Here is a 19,410-nt window from a genome sequence, read left to right as displayed (position 1 = left end):
CAAGCCTGATGGGCTGCTAAAATCACAAATTTAACACAAAAGACACACAACTCTAAGTACACTATGGCCAATACCATGTGGACACCTCACCATCACACCCTCATAGGCTTGCTGAACATCACATTCGACATTGAGTCCCTCTTAGCTGTTATAATAACCGCCACTTGTTTGGGAAGGTTTGTCCATTCAGCCACAACAGCATTAGTGAGGTCAAGCACTGTGCACTGGTTGGGGATGTCTGGGGTGCAGTCCGTGTTCCAGTTCCACCATCCCAAAAGGTGTTCAGTGGGGTTGAGGTCAGGGCTCTGTGCAAGACATTAGTTTTTATCCTCTACAACCTTGACACACCATGTGTTCATGTAGCTCACCATCGTGCTGGAACCGGCCAGTAAGGTCCAGCAAAAGGAAACTGTAAAGCTTTTTAAACAGTTTTGGGTCATGTGTTCACAAACATTTGGCCTCGCAATGAAATTCTCTGCTGCAAAATCCTGATTGATCTGAGCAGGTACCAGCTGACAAAACACACACTGAAATGATTAAGCTGGAGGGCATAAACACTTTCTATATTTCCTGTTGCAAATGAAACATAGTAGGCAAGCTGCTCTTAGGAAATAATATACCAGTGAGGCACTTAAATCTCAACGTTTATTGATCAGTTTAAACAAGTCATTGGGAAGCTTTTAACAGCTTACTAAATGGCAAATATAGACTGCAAGCTTAAATCACTTGCCTGCATTTATGGTTGAAATTATAATTTAGCATTAAAAAAAACAGCATTATATTTGTCCTGGACATTTCTTAAGATCATATATCAAACATTGTATACTACAAAAAATGACGACAGGTAAAAAAACAACAACATCTGAATATATCTAGTCAAATGTATACAGTATTTAAACAAGATACAATAAATCATATATAAAATTATTAAACATGCTTATAGAAATCATCTACTAATTTCAGGCTTGAAATAGCCTTGTTCTGTTGGCAGATAATTTTGTTAATTTTAATTAACTAAATTGTCCACCAATAGAATAAGTTAAAGTTTGACATATATAAAAGAAAATATCTAGAAATAAGTTAATCATCTTACATTTGGTTTACTGTAATCATATAACTAATACTATAAGAAATACAAGTTCAATATACTATAATCAAGATATTTTCACTTGCTAAGATATTTATTGTGTATGAACTGAGACTTGGTTGAAAACGTATTATTATATTATTCTAAAAAAAAATGTTGCACGTGTTTAAAACTTCATTTCAAACAACTGGAGAAACAAGTGACTTCTCGTCTAACAAAACCATTCGAATAAAAATTCCTTTTTTTAAAAATAATAATAGTGTTCTGCTGTCTTGGTGCAGTGTCACAGTGAGTACCATTGCCAACTCAGAGCTCCAGGTTCCTGGGTTCAAGCCTGAGCTTGTGTTACTGCTTATTTGGAGTTTCTGTGCATGTTCTCCCCGGGACTGTGTGCGTTTCCTTCAGGTTCACTGGCTTCGTTGCATCACACAAAAACATGCCAGTAGGTGGGCTGGCTAAAAGAAATTAGTCTGTAGGTGTGAGTGAATAAGTAATTCTGAGTGTGAATGGTGCCCTGTGAAGGACTGGTGTCCCATTTAGGAATTATTCCTGCCTCATGGCCAGTGTTCTTGGGATAGGTTCCAGATCCACTGTATATTATCAAGAACAACAAATTACACAACAATGAAAACAACAGTTTCACCGTTCAAAGCTAACAGGATTAGACCTTTAACACATGAGTAACTGTTTGTGTCTCTGGGAATTAATGGCCTGAATAAACCTTGCAAGAACTAAAGATTCCACACGCCATTTCTTAAGTGTAATTCCCATTTCCTAACAAATTTGTAAGCCGAGTACAATGCCTAAAAACAAGTAAAAGCACTGATCATTTAAGACTGGAGTATAGAGGGACTAAGTATTTAATCAGGATTGATATCTATATCTAGTGACTAAGGAGCCTGAGAGTTATCCAACCATTACTGATCACATTCTTCCTCTATCTCTCTCTTGTGCACAATCCTCTGAGATTTTTTAATGAAAAGATACAACAGTGATTTTGAAAGAACATGCAGAACCTCTGTTGGAGAAACAAAAGATGACTGTTAATTAGAAGAATATTAAAAGTCTGTAGCAGGCCAGCTGTTTAGCAGACTGGTGTTATTGAATTCCTAACCAACCAAGAGTTCAGCTGCAGTGCTCTGGTTCCAGAAGGGAACTGATGCCATATTAGAAAATATGTTGTCTTCATTAACCATTCTTATGATTGTTTAACATATGGCTCTGAGTCTATTCCCAGTAAAACTGCATGACATAGTAAGGGATGAGACTCCAACCAGGAGTAGGGCATTAGCATGGATCATGCAGGTCAGGATCACTAGTATCTCAGGCATAGCATATGTGTAGCTTGACAGAGAAAGATTATTTTAGAATTTAAGTAGGGAGTTTTGACAATTCTAAAAGGTTACGCATGATATAGTAGGTGAATGAAAGGACATTATCCCTATAAGCTAGGTCAGCTGAAGTGCAAACAAAGGAGGACTAAAGAAGACTGATGCGTCCACAGACATTACAGTCCAAAACTGTTTCCCATTATACACATAATTTAATTCTTCTATAATATTTCATCCAGTCATTGTAGCATTTCACTAACACTGGAAACCTGACAGGATACTGAAGAGGAATGCAAGAGTAAAAAAGAAATATCATTTGTAGACCTTTCATGAACGAAACATTCGTTCATTCAGTTTGTTCATTTGAAACTGTTCATCTGGTCTATAAGTGTTCGATGTGACCATTGCTCTACCATTTGTTACGTTTCATCTCTTTTTCAAGCTTTTTTCATTTTAAGAACTTATTGCAATTCCATTTGACACACATTTACTGACACTCAAGAACATAAGGCTTAAAAATGACTTTGCAAATAATAATTTAAATAAATGTTATGTTAATTCACTCAGCAAACAGAGTTCATTTTGGTGAAAAGGAAATACATTTTGGGAAAGAATATGTCATAAATTGTTCTCATGGTTGTACAGTTTGGAACTTCTCATTGACTAATGTATAGAAAGAAAAGGCTACATAAAGTGTGGGAATTAGCCACTCTAAAAATATCTATATTAAAAAAGGAACTGAAATTAGTATCACATGCATTAGTGCACTTTGTCTTTTTACTGTGCCATTGAATTTTTAACAGTCTGCTGAAGATACAAAAGATTGAAGTTAATTAGAAGTAAGTAGTACTAATTTGTAATATCTGTAGCAGGCCAGCCATATGGAGGACTGATGTTATGGCATCATGCTGGCAGAAGTTCAGCAAGGCAATCAAATTGGACCGAAATACCTCACCGTCATTGCTTTCTTTCTTGCAGGGCAATCAAACTATTCTCTAAATCTAAAATAATTATTGCACGTATTTTCACAGAAAAGATTTTAAATTAATTTGTTTATAATAATTTAAAATAAATGCTTACCATGTGAAATAATTTTAACCCCATTAAAATACAGAGTGTTCATGTTCATGCATGTATATACAGTTTTGTTAAAAATGTAGTTCATACACAGTTAGAAACACACTTGTACAATAACACAGGTGAAAACAAACAAACAAGCACTGTTTACTGATTGGTTAATTGGATGGACGCAGGAAGAAAAGAAAGAAGGGGGGCAGTGAGCAAGAAGTTTCTCTGTGAAAACTAGGCATTATGAATAACTAATAAACAGTTTAAGTTAAAACTTGGGATTGTTAAAACAATAATCTAACTTACTAGTTACGAACTGTTGAGAAGGAGGGAGCTACTGTTCCTACACAAAGTCTGAACACCACGTATTACCTAGTTGACTAGCCTACTTATTTAATGAGACTGCTAGTTTATTGTTCAGCTCACAGCTTTACACTTTTGGCCGCCATTTTTCTCCTGGGAGTCACTGAGGAGAACCAGATTGCACTCCAAGCTACCGGGTAATGCTTAGGGTTTCAGCAGTGCAGGTGCTAATTTCGGAAACACTGAGCATGTAGAAGCCCCAGAAACTTCAGATACCAGGTACTTTTTTTACTCAGTATAGTCATAGACTTCATAGAGTAAAGAGGCCATTCCATGTCACAGGCCTGTCACTTTTGTTTTGTTTATGTGTTTTCAAGCTGCCAGCGAGCTTGAATAAATAATTGGCTGTTATCTGGTACAAAGTATTAGTTGCTTGGACTGTTGTTAATATAATGTATGATTACTGTAAGAGGAAGTACACCTTTGTTATGGTTAGGCTGTTTTAATTTATTTTGTTTTCATTTGGCAAGTACACATTTTGATTGTTGTCAGTGAATTTGTTTTATTTTATATACTGGCACAAGGGTCAGTAGCACAGCCAAGGCATTTACATCTACCAGTAAGTAGTCCCTCACGGTCACTGAAATACAGTAAGCTATAAGTAGGAGTCCAAGGGATTATATTCCTTCATCTAACATAATTTAGGAAACCACAAAGTGAGTTAGGAACCAGGAGCTCTGCTCTTGCAGCAACAGGGAGTAAAAAGGGCTACATAATACATTGACTTTGGAAATCATTTTGACCCCTTCATTTTTTTGCACACTTCTTATTTTGTTAATGGACTGGCATATGTTGTCCTTGAATGCACCCCAGAGCACAGGGGGGTGGCCAAACACCTAATTTCCACTCTAACAGAGCTTCACAAGTGCTCCAGAGAGATGGGAGAACCTTTCTAAAGACAGCCATCTCCAAGATACTCCAATCATTCAGGCCTTTGTGGTAGAGTGGCTAAGGCAGTAAAAGGCAGGCATTTAATGGACAGAGCATGAAAAAAACATTCTATTCTCTGATGAGATAAATGTAAAATTCTTCAACCAAATCCAGGATCTGCTCATCAACTGGCTAATACCATCCATATAGTGAAGCATGGTGGTGGCAGTATCATGTCATAAGGTGGTTCTTCAGTAGCAGGACTGGGGAGACTGGTCAGAAATGTGGGAAGGATGAAGGCAGCCAAATACAGAGAGGTCTTTGAAGAAATCCTGCTCCAAAGTGCACACAGCTCATCCAAGAATACTGCCAAAGGTGATTCTACAAAGTTTTCAGGTTTTGATTTTTAATAAATTTGCAAACATTTCTAAAAAACCTGTATTTGCATTGTCCCTATGGGTTATTGAATGTAGATTAATGGCAAAAAGTAAGTTTTATCCAATTTAAATTTAATTATTTGCAAGATTAAGCCTCTGGCATAATTTCATTAAGCGACTGAACATTTGTTTTTGATGCAGTTGGGTATAAAGATATGAATACTGCATACACACTGTTTAATCAGCAAAACTCTTTCTAAGCAGTTAAACCTATATATAAAAATAAAACCTATATATTAAATTGGATATAAACAGGTTTTTACAATTCTTTATATATATATATATATATATATATATATATATATATATATATATATATATCTTAACAAAAAAGAAAGTTATTCAATATCTTGAATAATTAATATTTAATTATATTAAGATTCTGCACTATTTCTTGGTCCCTAAGCAAATGTGATATCGATCATTTTAAATGCTTTCTCTCAGGTTGTCAATAATATAATTTCTAATAAATATATTTGTATGAAATTTAAAAAAAAAAAAAGAATTATACATAATGTCTCTCAGGCAGGGGTTCTGTTTTCCAGAACTGGAGATCTGACTTCATTAATGGTAACCTTGGTTTATCTAAAACAAATCAACCGTGCCTGTAACATGAAAGAGATAAGCGAGACATTGATAGGACATGGAGACATCAAAAGGATGGGAGGATGTCTTCTGGCTTTTTATAGGAAACTTTGAAGTTCTTAAGACATTAGCAGCCGCTCCTCTCCTACATGCTCTTCTGTATAATTTGTTTACATCTAATAATGAGATCCAATCATTCATTAATGTGACCTAACATCTCGCAGAGTATATCACTGAAATCACATTACATTTACATTATCAATGCATTTAAATAACGGAAAAAATATTCCCTAAATGGAACAGTGCGGTAATCATTGTTGAAACATCAGTCAGTGTTCACCAGTATGAAATCCCTGAGTGTGTTCATGTTAAAAGTAATCTGATGACAGAAAAAAAAATTGGATTTTGGTAAACACAAATAAACAAGAAAAGCTGGAACTCAGTGAAAAACACTTGATCAAACACCAATGTAGAAATGACTACACCATCAGCATGATTCGAATTCCTGCTGTGTTCACGATTTAATCTCAGCTATCAGTTGAGGTTCATCAATCTCAAGTAAAGATTGAGGACTCAGGACTGCTCTTTTTTTTAATCCCACTTGCACATATTTAACACATAGTTAACATATTTTTGTGCACATGGAGCACCAGTTGTGCAGATCCACATCATTCAAAGAATTTACCTTTAAAGACCTTAAAGACTCCAGCTTTCATCTTGTTTGTTTTTATTATAAAAGTTGTTAGTGCTGTTGGTTAGTGCTCTTACAAGCAGAAGCAAAAATGGAAATCTCAAATGTTGATAAGCGAAATTAAAGGTGATCAGTTCTTTAATAATAACCTGCTTATTGCTTATTAATGCTGACATTAGATAAACAGATACTGTAGTTTGTTATATAGTATATTTCAGCCTTGTCTGGTTTAGTGATATAGTTTATACACAACAGTGCATATAAAAAACAACATATATAAGTATAAAAATAGAATTTACAGAGAATAGAATAGAATAGAATAGAATAGAATAGAATAGAATAGAATAGAATAGAATAGACAGTGTCCCTGCCAACGAGAGACAAAGAAAGCGATTGGAGCAACCAGACGAAGGCATGTTATGAACTTGCTGTTGCTTTCTAGAATCTAGATGTGACATACGAATCATGATAAAGTTATGTAAGGGCTGCTGTTAGACAGACATTCTAAGTGATGAACAGAGCCACTGTGTTTGTTTCCTCCCTTGTTTGAAGGGAGTGTTAGGCATGGAGGGATTGTAATCCCCCCTCCCTACACCCTCAATGGCATAGGCTTGGAGCAAATGAGGACTGCAATGCAGCAAAACATCTAACGAGAATTATTTGAGAGGAGCTGATTGCCAGAGCTGCATGGCTGAGTGTAAATTTACTGTTCAAAGGAGCAAATCAGACTGAATTCAAAAATGAAAACATGAAACAGAAAGCAAGGCTTAAACCTGCAAAGGATGTATGGAGTGAACTGACACGGCATTTCCATGTATTTCACGCATCTCGAATTTACCCTGTCCTAGCTAAGTCATAAATGAGTCACTTGGTACACACAGCCTTGTATACACAGCATGCTTGTGTATGTCGTTAAACCTACACAGTTACACTCTCAAGTGTTTGATTGGCAAATATTCAGGAATCAGGTAGTGTGAGAAATCAGTCGCTCACTCATGACCTCCATGGGCTGGGGTTCAACATGCCTGCACATGCTGCATATTCAATAACTCTCTGCTCTGCCTTCTGTTATCCATGGCACATTTGTGCTGCACATTCTAATCAGTACATTATAATTACTGTACACTGATATCTAAACTCAGCTGTGGATTGTAATTAGAGCTAAACAAATAACGTGTTTGTTTGTATTGCACAATGATCCTGGTTTACTGACATAACACACTTACTCATGGGTTCCACTGCAGAGACAAATTGGTAAATATCAGGTCAATGAACAAGCTAGATGCACTGACCGTGTGCAGCAGGATACATACAGACATGCATACAAAAAATTACATCAAATTATCCAGTGTGACTGGAGTCCTATTGCTATGGTAACAAGCCATGCACCCTGTCCCCTGAATGCTATTTGCTTATTTCTCTGCACACCTGTGCTCTGGGGGAGCAGCAGGGGGTGAAGGAGGGGTTGCACCATGAATATGCATAAGGTACCACCTGTCCACTCTGCCACCCAAGCAACACAGCAGCAGCATTCTGTGAATTTCACTGTTAATTAGCATCATCTTTCACTTCTTAACAGACAGCACTAACATGCAAAGAGCAGCTCAGGCTTTGAAATCGGCCAGAGCATTGCCATAGTGCTGCCTATTAGAGCTGTAATTAAGTGAACTTTAATCTGTTTAAATGAATATCTAACACAAATATTTGAAGATGAATGTTGGTTTGAATTCTGAGTCTGTGTGTGTGTGTGTGTGTGTGATTTCCTTTAATGGATTGATGTACCATTTATAATGTATTTCTGCCTTGCACACTAACCAGGATAAAGTGGTTACAGTGGATAAATGAATGAGTGACTATAGTGTGTAATTTGTTGTATTTAAATTTGTAGTAATGTAGTTATTTTGCAGCCATTTTTATTAGATCACTGCACAGCTATCTGGGTTGTGTTTGCAGAATCATTAGATAGAGTGCTATTGACTTCCTATCCTGTTATTCAGTTCCAACATGTTCCTCTGCTATTAAAAATACACGCTCTTTCAATCTTGTTATGTATGGAATACTTCAACCCCTCTGCCTCATTCTCTGACCCATACACACCCACACAGGCCACACTTTTCTCTGCAGTTGCTCATAATCTAGCACACGATTTCATTAAAGTTTCAGTGTTCCAGCTCATCTCTGAGCCACTGTAGCACTCCTGAATTCTCCACCTTCCACATGACTGCTGATTAACAACAGCATCCACTTCCCAAAAAAAACACCAATCTCTCTGTAGAGTAGTAAGTTAAAGTTATGTAACGCAATGCCATTATTTGCACATGTTTAGTGCTTGAAATACTCAGATCTGATTTTAGATCTAAGTCCTGGAACTTCCTGGAATATTTTCTACCATCTTCTGACTAATGCAATTGTATAATTTCAAGTTCTAATTTTATTTGTCAAATACACAACCATATACGGTTCTACATGTAGTGAAATGCTTTGATCTAACTGTGTTCTTAACCAAGTTAAGAATTTATTATTGATACAGTTAAAATTGCCATCTATTAGCTCCAATTTATTTGAGATTTTGTGTTTGTTACTTTCAGGAAAGATCAGATCATTTCACTGGACATGCTCATTATATTACCGCTATGATTTTCCAGAATAGTATTCTTTTGACAACAATAAAGAGAACGTATTAACAAATGATATAAAACACATGCAATGAATGAACATAATTTTTATTAAATAATTATATTTGCAGGTCCAGCAGAGATAATGCTGCCCTGTGCACAGCACACAGTCTTCATGGGTCATTTGGAACAGCAGCTCTAAAAAACAAGCATTTACTATTTGTACAAAGATATGGTAGAATTATGTTTTTTATGGTTATTTAATTTCAGACTTTTATTATAAGATCTTTAAAGAACTAGATTCTACATATATGCCATTGTACCACAGATAGAGAGTATACTGAATATCAGAATGCACACAAGTGTTAACTAATTTCTCTGGACAAAATTTGGTTTTAGAGTAAATATTTCACTGAAACCTGGCAACCCTTCCTATGAAGTGGAAAAACCCTGCACTCATCTGGTTCCTTGATGCATACACCCATTCAGTCACTCAGTCATCCAGCCTTACTGTTACATTCAAGGTCATATAGATGTCAGTCAGCCTGTGTCTTTGTACAGCCAGAAGGAACTCTTTCATACTGGGGCACAGCCTTTTATTGTTAATTACAGTATATAAACATAATCACAATCCAGGTTTTCAATCATCTCACCGAGGTTGAATGTGAAGCAGCATCCAAGAAGCAGATCTTTAGAGCCAAATATACCTTGGCAGGATTCTTTGATATTTTTATTATTCGTTTTGTGATAGAACCACAAGATCAAGGCCGGTGCAACACACTTCATTATATCATTATATACCTCCTGATGAATTCTTGAGTAATTCATCCTTAGCTTTGCCTGCACTAAAAATGGGTGAGATTTGGAAATGGCAAGCATTAATTACAGTGGATAAAAGGATCAATAGAAAGAGATGTTTATATTGAAATCAATCCAGCTCACTGCATGAGTGCATGCAGTGATTGGTGAATCAATATGAGAAGCACCACCAACAAAGAAAAGGTAATTCCCTGATTCTGTGCAATATCAGTAATCCCTCTGTAAATCCAGTGGTGTGGGAAAAGAAAGAGGGGGATCTCTTTCCCTCTTTTATTCAACTTGCTTCATTATTCATCGGGCCATTACTTTTGACTGTGGCAAAGCCAGGCAGAGTAAACATAGTGCTTCCATCAGCAAAGCCCCACACTACCCAGAAACCAGAGGCTAAGTACATCAGATATAGTAGAGTCAACACTTTAATGTTGAATTAGTTTGTTTGTTTTATTTTTAGACTGGGGTAATGCATAGTCAATACCATTATAACTGGCCTTTAGAAAATACATGTACATATACACAGTATACAGAGATTAAATATACTGCAGGAATTGCTTGAAAGGAAGCTGATGACTTAACACATACTCTTTAGGTGTTATTGGGGAATACAGAACAATAACAGATTTTGAGATGATCATTATAAAAAAAAGTGACAATATTTCACCTCTACATGTGTGAAGATGAATAGGAATATAGGTAGGAGTTTTTTTTTTTTTTTAACTCAGCCTAACATCAGCCTACTATTTGCTATCATCCTACTTTTAATTTTTATATTATTATTATTATTATTATTATTATTATTATTATTATTATTATTATTATTATTATTATTATTATTATATATTTAAGGGTCAGTTCTAAGCCATTTGCTTACAGAACCTTGTGTACACTGGTCAAAAATGTGGAATGTAGAATAGTTCAAGGGTGTAAATACTTATGCGAGATAGTACTTCATGTATATGTTGTGGATAGTAGGTTTTATCAGAATAGGATTTGTTCAACCTAAATATCAGAAAATTGCTATTGCTGATATGAATGCAGGGTATTCCCTCACACCCTCCACTGTAGCTATGGCAACTAAATACTGGCTCTTATGTAATTTAATCACTGATATTTGCCTCATGAAACAAGGGGAAAACAGTAAGGACTAGTGTGTCTGCAAGTATTGTCATGTTCCTCATCATCTCAAAGGAAGCTGTGAATTTAGAGCCAGGAAAGAATAAACAAATGCTAAATAAATCAATAAATAAATAAATAAATAAATAAATCTTGTACAACCTTAAACAACTGAGCAATTTACTTGATTGAAATGTTCTGTTTTTTTGACAGCTTTACTTCAGTATTTGCCATTTTCACTAGCTCTGCATGTATTGCTAAGTACACTGTAACTCGGGAGTTTGGGCTTAGCCAAAAATAGACTAAAGATTGGCATGAACCCATCCAACTGCCTGGCAATAGTCAGTACACTGCAGTTACTCCCTGGATGATATTTTGATTGTGCCAAATTACTTTTTATATTGAGCTCTACACGTCAATTTAAGCCTCTAGCACAGCTGAAGTGGACCCAGCTTCTCTCAGGTTACAAGGGGAGATATGCATCTTCACTGTTCTGTCACCCAGGTTGTGGAATTAATCCCCCTTGGCTGTCATCAGACAGAGATTAAAAAGACTTCTTCATCAAACATTTGAATCAGCACTTATCTGTTTTTCAAAAAATACAACCCTTGTGGTTTCTTTTCATGCTGTACTAGTCTCCCCAATGTTTTTAGACTGGTGATAGTCCCTGACCTTGTGAACTAGCATGAGAAAACTAGAAAAGCACATCTGTTAATTAATCTGGATTTTGAATGGACTGCCAACTGTGAAGTTAAATATTTTTTTCTCTCTGACGTTTTTAAATATTTGAGAGAATTCCGATTAAGTTAGTGATTCCTATTATCTAAATGTATTAAAATGGCCTCAAATGTTCAGAAAGTCAGAAATAAAAGTATAATTCAACATTTAACCCCTGTAAAACCCTGCTAAGTACTGTAAGTGTGAAACGCAATATAGAAAAGGGGACACTGCATAAATAACATGTGAACACAAACAGAAACGACTTTCCCAAATAATTTGATGCTTCTTTTCATTATGCCTGTACGAAGGATACAGTCGCACAGGGGCTAAAAAAACACCTTGAATGGATGCCTGACTATAAAGTTCAATATTGCAATTAGAAGAATCAAATTTAAATATTTTATGAAGCAATTAACTATGTACTTATTCAGCAATATTGCACTTTTTAAAGCTTTAAATAAATGCAGCTAATATTTTTTTCAGACTGCACTGGAGGATATTTTGAGACAATGATGAGATATTGATTAGTAGTGTGCTGGTTGCTGATTGGCTCCTCGGTTGACACACATTGATCGATGGTACTTGTTTGGGTGCTTGAATTACGGCCTGGGTGTGTCTAAAGGCCATTTGTTTTTAGTGCATTGGTGGGGATAACACACATAGATGGATCAGATTGCCGCTCCTACAGCTAAACCATAAAGTTACCAGTCTACCGTATCTCACTGTCTCCTATATGACTGTAGAAAATGACAGCATTTCTAACATTTCTAAACACTGAACACATGCTCTAAATCTTTAATTAAGGATGGTGACTGATTAATAATAACAGCAGGGAACAGCAAATCTGCTTGATTTACTAAATGCTAGCCTACTAAAACAAACACAGGCCATTTGAATGACAAATCACTTTGGTGACATTTTGAAATGAATCACTGGTTGAAACAAGGACATCCTGCAGTGGTACAGATTCTTAATGTCAAATTGGCAGACTGATTTGGCAGAAGACTTAAAGTGGCAGCCTATCATGCCAAGCCATGAACACTCATCTGTCCAGTTGCAAAGGTCAGCTGAGTGACCAAGACAGACTCTCCATAATCATGGTCTTGGCCTCAGCAGCAGTGGAACCCAGTAAGCTGCATGTCTTTATAATGTACTTGAATATATAAGGATATGTTTTGAGCAGTAATCCCATGATTGGTATACACAGTATATATGAATTTGGTTGACCATACTGACCATCAAAGGTTAAGAAAGTAAGAAGGACTGCATTTCTGCAAGTACCCAGATCTCATTCTTCCTGTTTCCTTAATGCATTTCCATCTCCGTGACAGGTCTAACTAAACTTTTTCCGTCATTTATATCCTGTCTCTCTCCATCATCTTATGTTTCTGTCACTCTATTTCTGCTCTGCTTCTCCTGTTTCACTTGCCTGTCTGTATTCTCTTCTTGTTAGGGACACTCATCAGACACCTCATTGAAGAGGACTTACTTCCAGTTGCTTTCAGTAAACGAACAAAAATGTATGATTCTAACGAAATGATGCTTAATGCATGTAACAACTGCAATGTGAAAAATACGATTAGGATAAGAAGAGAATGAATAGCAATACCGTGAATTGTGGCATACTTTAGTCTGCTCAGCATGCAGGTGATACTTACAATGCTACAATAGAGCCTGAAGTGCTGGAAAGGAGTCTTTGCTGATAGACTGCTGTGACTGTGATGACAGCATTGTTCCCATTCTCACACCTATACACAATGATGTCTTTACACAGATGCCATTTCTATTTTGGGAAATATTTATTGTCAAATTTGATGTTTTTTAATGCACGTTATAGCACTTTACAGCTAACCAGTTTATTCCCTCAAACTAATATATATATATATATATATACAGTAAGAGTGTGACAGTGAGGAACAGTCACATTTTACCATCTTCAATAATTCATCAGAGTGCATTTCCACCTCATTTAAATTTCTGGGAACTACAATCACATGGGATCTTCAAATAGGAAATACATACATCAACCATCAACAGGAAAGCACATGTATTTCCTGTGGCAGATGGGAATGTTCCATCTACCGCTGGCTATACTGGATGGGCTCAATTCAACACTACCACTATAGAAAGCATCGTTACATCTGCCATCACTATCCAATTTGGTGTAGCCTCCTCCAGAGAAAAGAGGAAACTGCAGTGCACTATGGGTCTGATGAGAAAATCATCAGCTGCAGTCTGTCATCACTTTGTCCTACATCTCCAGGACAAAGAAGGGAGCAGGAAAAACTCATCGGTGACACCTCCCACCCTGCTAATAACCTAGTACAAAAAGTACCATCAGGATAGCAATTCTGGTCCCTGATAACCAAAACAGCATGCTACTGAAACAGTTTCTTCCACTGGCAATTTCTGTTGTTAACCAGGAATCAGTGATCACTACAGTAAGCTGCCAGTAACAAGTGATGCAGAACTACAAATTATAAATAATTGTATTTTTAATTAATTATTCCTGATGTATTTTAACTTGTTACATATTATTATTATTATTATTATTAGTTTTTAATATTTATTTAATATAGGATTATTTATTTGCATTGTCATTACCATATACCATTTACTGTATACTTTATTTATTGTTTATATCCACTCTGTTTAACACAAACCGAACTGCATCCAGCTGCTTTTTCTACAATCACTCTAAATTACAGCTACAATTTCAATCTACCATTTCTGCTTGAGGTGCAATATTTGTATTTTAAGAGATTAATTATGTGGTGGTGTTCATGGAAAATTCCTAATATGTGGAAATGTATATGGCAAATAAAATTATTCTGATTTTGTTTCAGCTATTTTGTTTCAGGCTGCTGGTAAATTACCTTATCCCCAGAGTCGGAAGGAAAACATGACTTCCCTACCTGGTTCGGTTTACAATTTGTCAGGCTTTTATTTAGGCTTTGTTGAACACCATGTAGATTTCTGCTGCATTATTCAGCTCACAAATAAACAAACACTGCAAAGTGTTTTCATGCATAATATCAAGCATAACATCATGCTGATACAGGGTTAAGAGCTTCAGTTAATGTTCACATCAAACATCAGAATGGAAGGAAAATGTGATCTCAGTGGTTGTTGTTGCCATATGAGCTGCATAAGTATTTCAGACGCTGTTGATCTCCTGGGATTTTCACACACAACAGTCTCTTGGGTTTACACAGAATGGTAAGAAAAACAAAAAAAAAATGGAATCTTCAACATCATTTTAAAATGAACCAATTATTTACGAATGTTTGTCCCTGTCTTGTGCTGCAGAGCTGTATATTATGAATTATAACCTGGGTTCACCATGTCCTCTTCTCAGTTCATTAAAGCCCTAACAACCTGGCAGTTCCTGCTTTCCCATCAGGTAGCAAAGCCCCAAGCCAGAACCGTGCTGAGTTCTACAAAACACAACACAAGCGTGCAGTATGCTTGAACACACATACTCCCACACATAAGCCTATAAGGATAGCACCTCGGCCATCTGTTTATAAAAGCTCTCCTCACATGCTACAGAAGATTTTTTTTTGTTTATTCACTGTTTTAGATGAAGTACAAGATGCCTAAGTAACAGCACTGGGTTGTCACAGAGGTAAAATAAATTATTGTTAACAGAAAACATATAACACCCCAGTCATAATCTCCTTGTCTATTAAAGGAATGTAAACAGCTAAAGAGACTAAATATATAAATAAACACTAATTAGAACAGTTTAGAAAAAGCTCCCTTAATCCCCGCCATATTAAATAAATTATTAACAAAGGGAGAAAAAAAACGATGAAACACAACATTGTAAAGGTCATTAAACAGCAGCAGGGGTGTTTAGAAACTACAGTTAAAATGCACGAGTACTAAAGAGCAAAAACATCGGTCAAAAAAAATGTCTACATACATTATGATGAGGAATAGCATGCTTATGTAGAGAATATATTGTTAGAGAAAAATTGACCAAGATGACACTGACCATTTGTCTGAGGTTCAATTTGGCGGTGGATGTAAATGCAGGAAATGTAATAAGGAAAAATAATATAGAAAACAGGTAACACATGCATTACATACAGAAAATAGGAATTAATAAAACATGTTAATTAGGTGCAAACAGGAAACAGGTGAGGAAACAATAAGGTCATGTGACGTGCAGCAGCTGATGTGTGGATTTGGTTGGAGGGGGTAGGTGGGGAGTTCTAAATGGTTATGCATCCTGCAAAATACATAAATCGGAAAAAATCAGAATTGAAATATCATCAACAACAAGGTTTTGAAATAAAATTTAGCTAAAATAACACTATGCTAACTTCTAACTCTAGGTATAGTGATGTAGATTGAGGTATCTGCTCTCCCAGTTGAACTTTGTTCAAGCTCTGTGTTCTGAGGCAATAGTTGTAACTTGTGCAACAGTGTTTTTTTTAATATTTAGCATTTTTATTTATTTATTTATTCTGAACTTACAATAGATTCAGAGGTCCAATAATGTTATAAAATAAGTTATTTCCAAATATATTTTAGTATTGGGGTAATGGCTAGTTCTGATTATTGTAGAAATAATTCCCCCCAGGAAACTACCCCCTGGCAGATGGTTAGAGTAGTTTTGGTGCTAACATGACACCATTCCCAGGCTAAGATGGATGGAGTACACATGACAGCACAGGAGTCCTGAATTATTAATACAAACTGATAAAAATAGGTGTCCAATATTGCAGTTTTTTACACATGCAAGAGATGTCTGTTGTCCATGCTGCAGCATGAAGGGAAGGCAGAGCGTGATTCACCATTTTCTGCTCCTCACAGGGGGTTTAATACCTGCTGCTTTACAATTTATTTAGCAGCATGCTTGATGGGTTGGGCTGAAGGATCTGACAGAGCTCATGAAAAATCACTGAACACAATTAAGCTACAGAAAGGCTTCCAAAAAGTTCCAGTAAATGGGAAATGCAGATAAACAAATGAATTAATTAATAAAAATACTAATTATTTTAAATAGGTCCCTCATGGATATGTATGTTGTATTACTAACCCTTTTGAATAATAGAGTGGAATAGTAAAGAACAGTGGCATCCTGGTGACAATGCAGGAACAAGCAAGAGCTTGAGTCTCTGTTGTTAAGACACAGCAAGACTAGGAGATAACATTCAGATAGACTACATGACTCTACAGAAAGGGTGTGATTTGCAGCCTCATGCCTCCTCCTCTGTGTCCATGTGTGTGTGTGTGTGTGGATGAGAGAGAGTGAGAGAGCAAGCAAGGGCACTTACCAAAGCAAATCAAATATGGAAACACAAGGGAGGAAGGGGGAGAACAAGAAATAAAGAGCTCTGAGGCTACAGAGAGGAGGTGAGAGGAGCGATACAAAGAGTAGGCTAAAGATAGTATGGGTGTGGGGAGGGGGGTAAGAGATTAAAAGGAGATGACGAGAGTAAAGTGATGGGAGGCAAAGAGAAGAGAGTAAGAGATTTGTAACAAAAGAAAAGGAGGAGGAGGAGGAGGAGGCAACAAAGGAGCCAAAGACATAGCATGGACTTTATTAGCCTGAGATCAATTGGTTTCAACTCTAAAATATACTCCAGACGCAGGTGGGTTATTCATACATGTCAAAACATCTTAGCAAGTAAAATATCTTAAGTACAGTCACATTTATTTAGTATTTTCAATTATAAGATTTCAATAAACCAAATATACTAAACAGTGAATGCTGGCTGATATACAGGAGTAAGATCACACAGAGTATCACAGCTTGCTGTGTTCAGAGCTGCGTAGCTGCAGAGCACTCAGAGTTCCACTCAAAGCTCCTACAATGTGCAGGTGGGCATTAGAACTGAACCATGGAGCATGGGGAGAGCAATGGAAGGAGGCCTGGTCTGAGGAATCATGCTTTCTTTTACATAATGTGGATGGCCGGATGCGAGTGTGTGTCACTTACCTGGTGAACAGATGACATCAGGATGCACTATGTGAAGAAGTGGAGCCGGTGAAGGCAGTGTGATGCTCTCAGCAATGTTCTGCTGGAAAGATTGAGTCCTGCAATCATGTGGATGTTACTGTGACACAAACCACCTTCCTAAACATTGCTGCAGAATAAGTACACCTCTTCATGGCAATGGTGTTCCCTAATTGCCCTGTTCTTTTTCAGCAGCATAATGCTCCCTGACACACTGCCAACATTGTTCAGGAACAATTTTAGGGTGGTTTTAAAAATTTTTTTTAATGTATTATCATATGTCCTAAATATATGAATGTATGATTGGCTGGGAAAAATATGTTGGCAAATTAATTCATATCACAAGCAGTTTTTCTTTTTATTCCATGTCTTTCATCAAAGTGAGTCCTACACAGTTATCCAACGGCAAATTTTCAGCTTAAATGTACAGTGCATGATTTTAATCCCTACAGACAGGGAATCCTTGTGCAGCACATTCTCTCTCTCTCTCTCACCACTCAATGGTATTCCCTCAACCCCCCCTCCTTCCTGTCCACTGCAGTATGCCCCCTCCCCTTTACTCTGACCTGCACTGGCATTCAAAAAGCCATACTGCAGAAAAAAGGCATCTGGTCTTACATACCAATCAGAGGATTGTGGGATATGGGTGGGAAGCTCAGCTCTCCCCTTCCTGCATATTACAGTCAGCTGCATGAAGCAAAGCTTAACCATTACAGTGCAGATTGCACAGGGGATCTAACCAATGACCGATCTGAGGTTACGCCCCAGCCGCATGCCGCCGTCATCATGTTTGAAGCTACAGACAAAATGTTTATGGAATTAACAATAAATGAGAAACTGTAGCTTTGCTGTCAATCAGAATGCCTTTGAGAAAATGGTTTGGATCTTTGCTTTTCTCTTAATCAAATATTCAAATCTGTATATTTCATATAAATACCATTAAAAATACTAACTGCAATTAATTCAATGAGTTACTCTTCAATTCCAAGGCAATGCTGAATGGTTACATTACGTACAGACTACAGTCAATGTTTGAATACTGCTTTTATAATTGAGCAGCGCTTGGGGAATTGATGAAAGGCTTATGTCAAAACACTTTAGATCATATTGGAGGTTTTAAGTACATATCAATCTTTGAGTTGATTGAGATAGTGTTCCAATATCTTATCTTGTTATGAGCTAACAGCACATTTGTGATACTTTCCATTCAATTCAACTATATTTGTATAGCACATTAAACAATGGATTTTGTCACAAAGCAGCTTTACAGAAATATATAAATTCAGGGTATAAAGTATACATTTTAAACTTATCCCTAATGGTCAATGGTGATGGTGACGAGGAAAAACTCCCTGCCATGATATGAGGAAGAAACATTGAGAGGAATCAGACTCAAAAGGGAATCCATCCTTATCCTCAATCATTTCCCTTCTATAACTGTGTACTATATGGTCAAAACGTTCAATGTGTAACCAGAAAATTCATTCTAGTTTGAGAAAGTACACAGAGCACACACAGTGCATAGTGTTGTAAATTTGACCAACACTTTCATTTAATGGCAATAAATTGTTCATTTCGCAGGCATTTGGACTTGATACCGCATGTACGCAACAGAAAGGAAGGTGGAGACATCTTGGAAACTTCTTATAGGAGAATTACTGCTCAGTCCAATGGTATTTAAATCCTTCTGGTCCTCCTCGCACAAAAGCAAAGATACCGATCCTACTGCTGGTTGTTGCCCTA

This window comes from Hemibagrus wyckioides, linkage group LG25 (assembly GCF_019097595.1).
Source record: "Hemibagrus wyckioides isolate EC202008001 linkage group LG25, SWU_Hwy_1.0, whole genome shotgun sequence".
In the NCBI taxonomy this organism is placed as follows: Eukaryota; Metazoa; Chordata; class Actinopteri; order Siluriformes; family Bagridae; genus Hemibagrus; species Hemibagrus wyckioides.
This window is presented reverse-complemented; position numbering follows the sequence as displayed.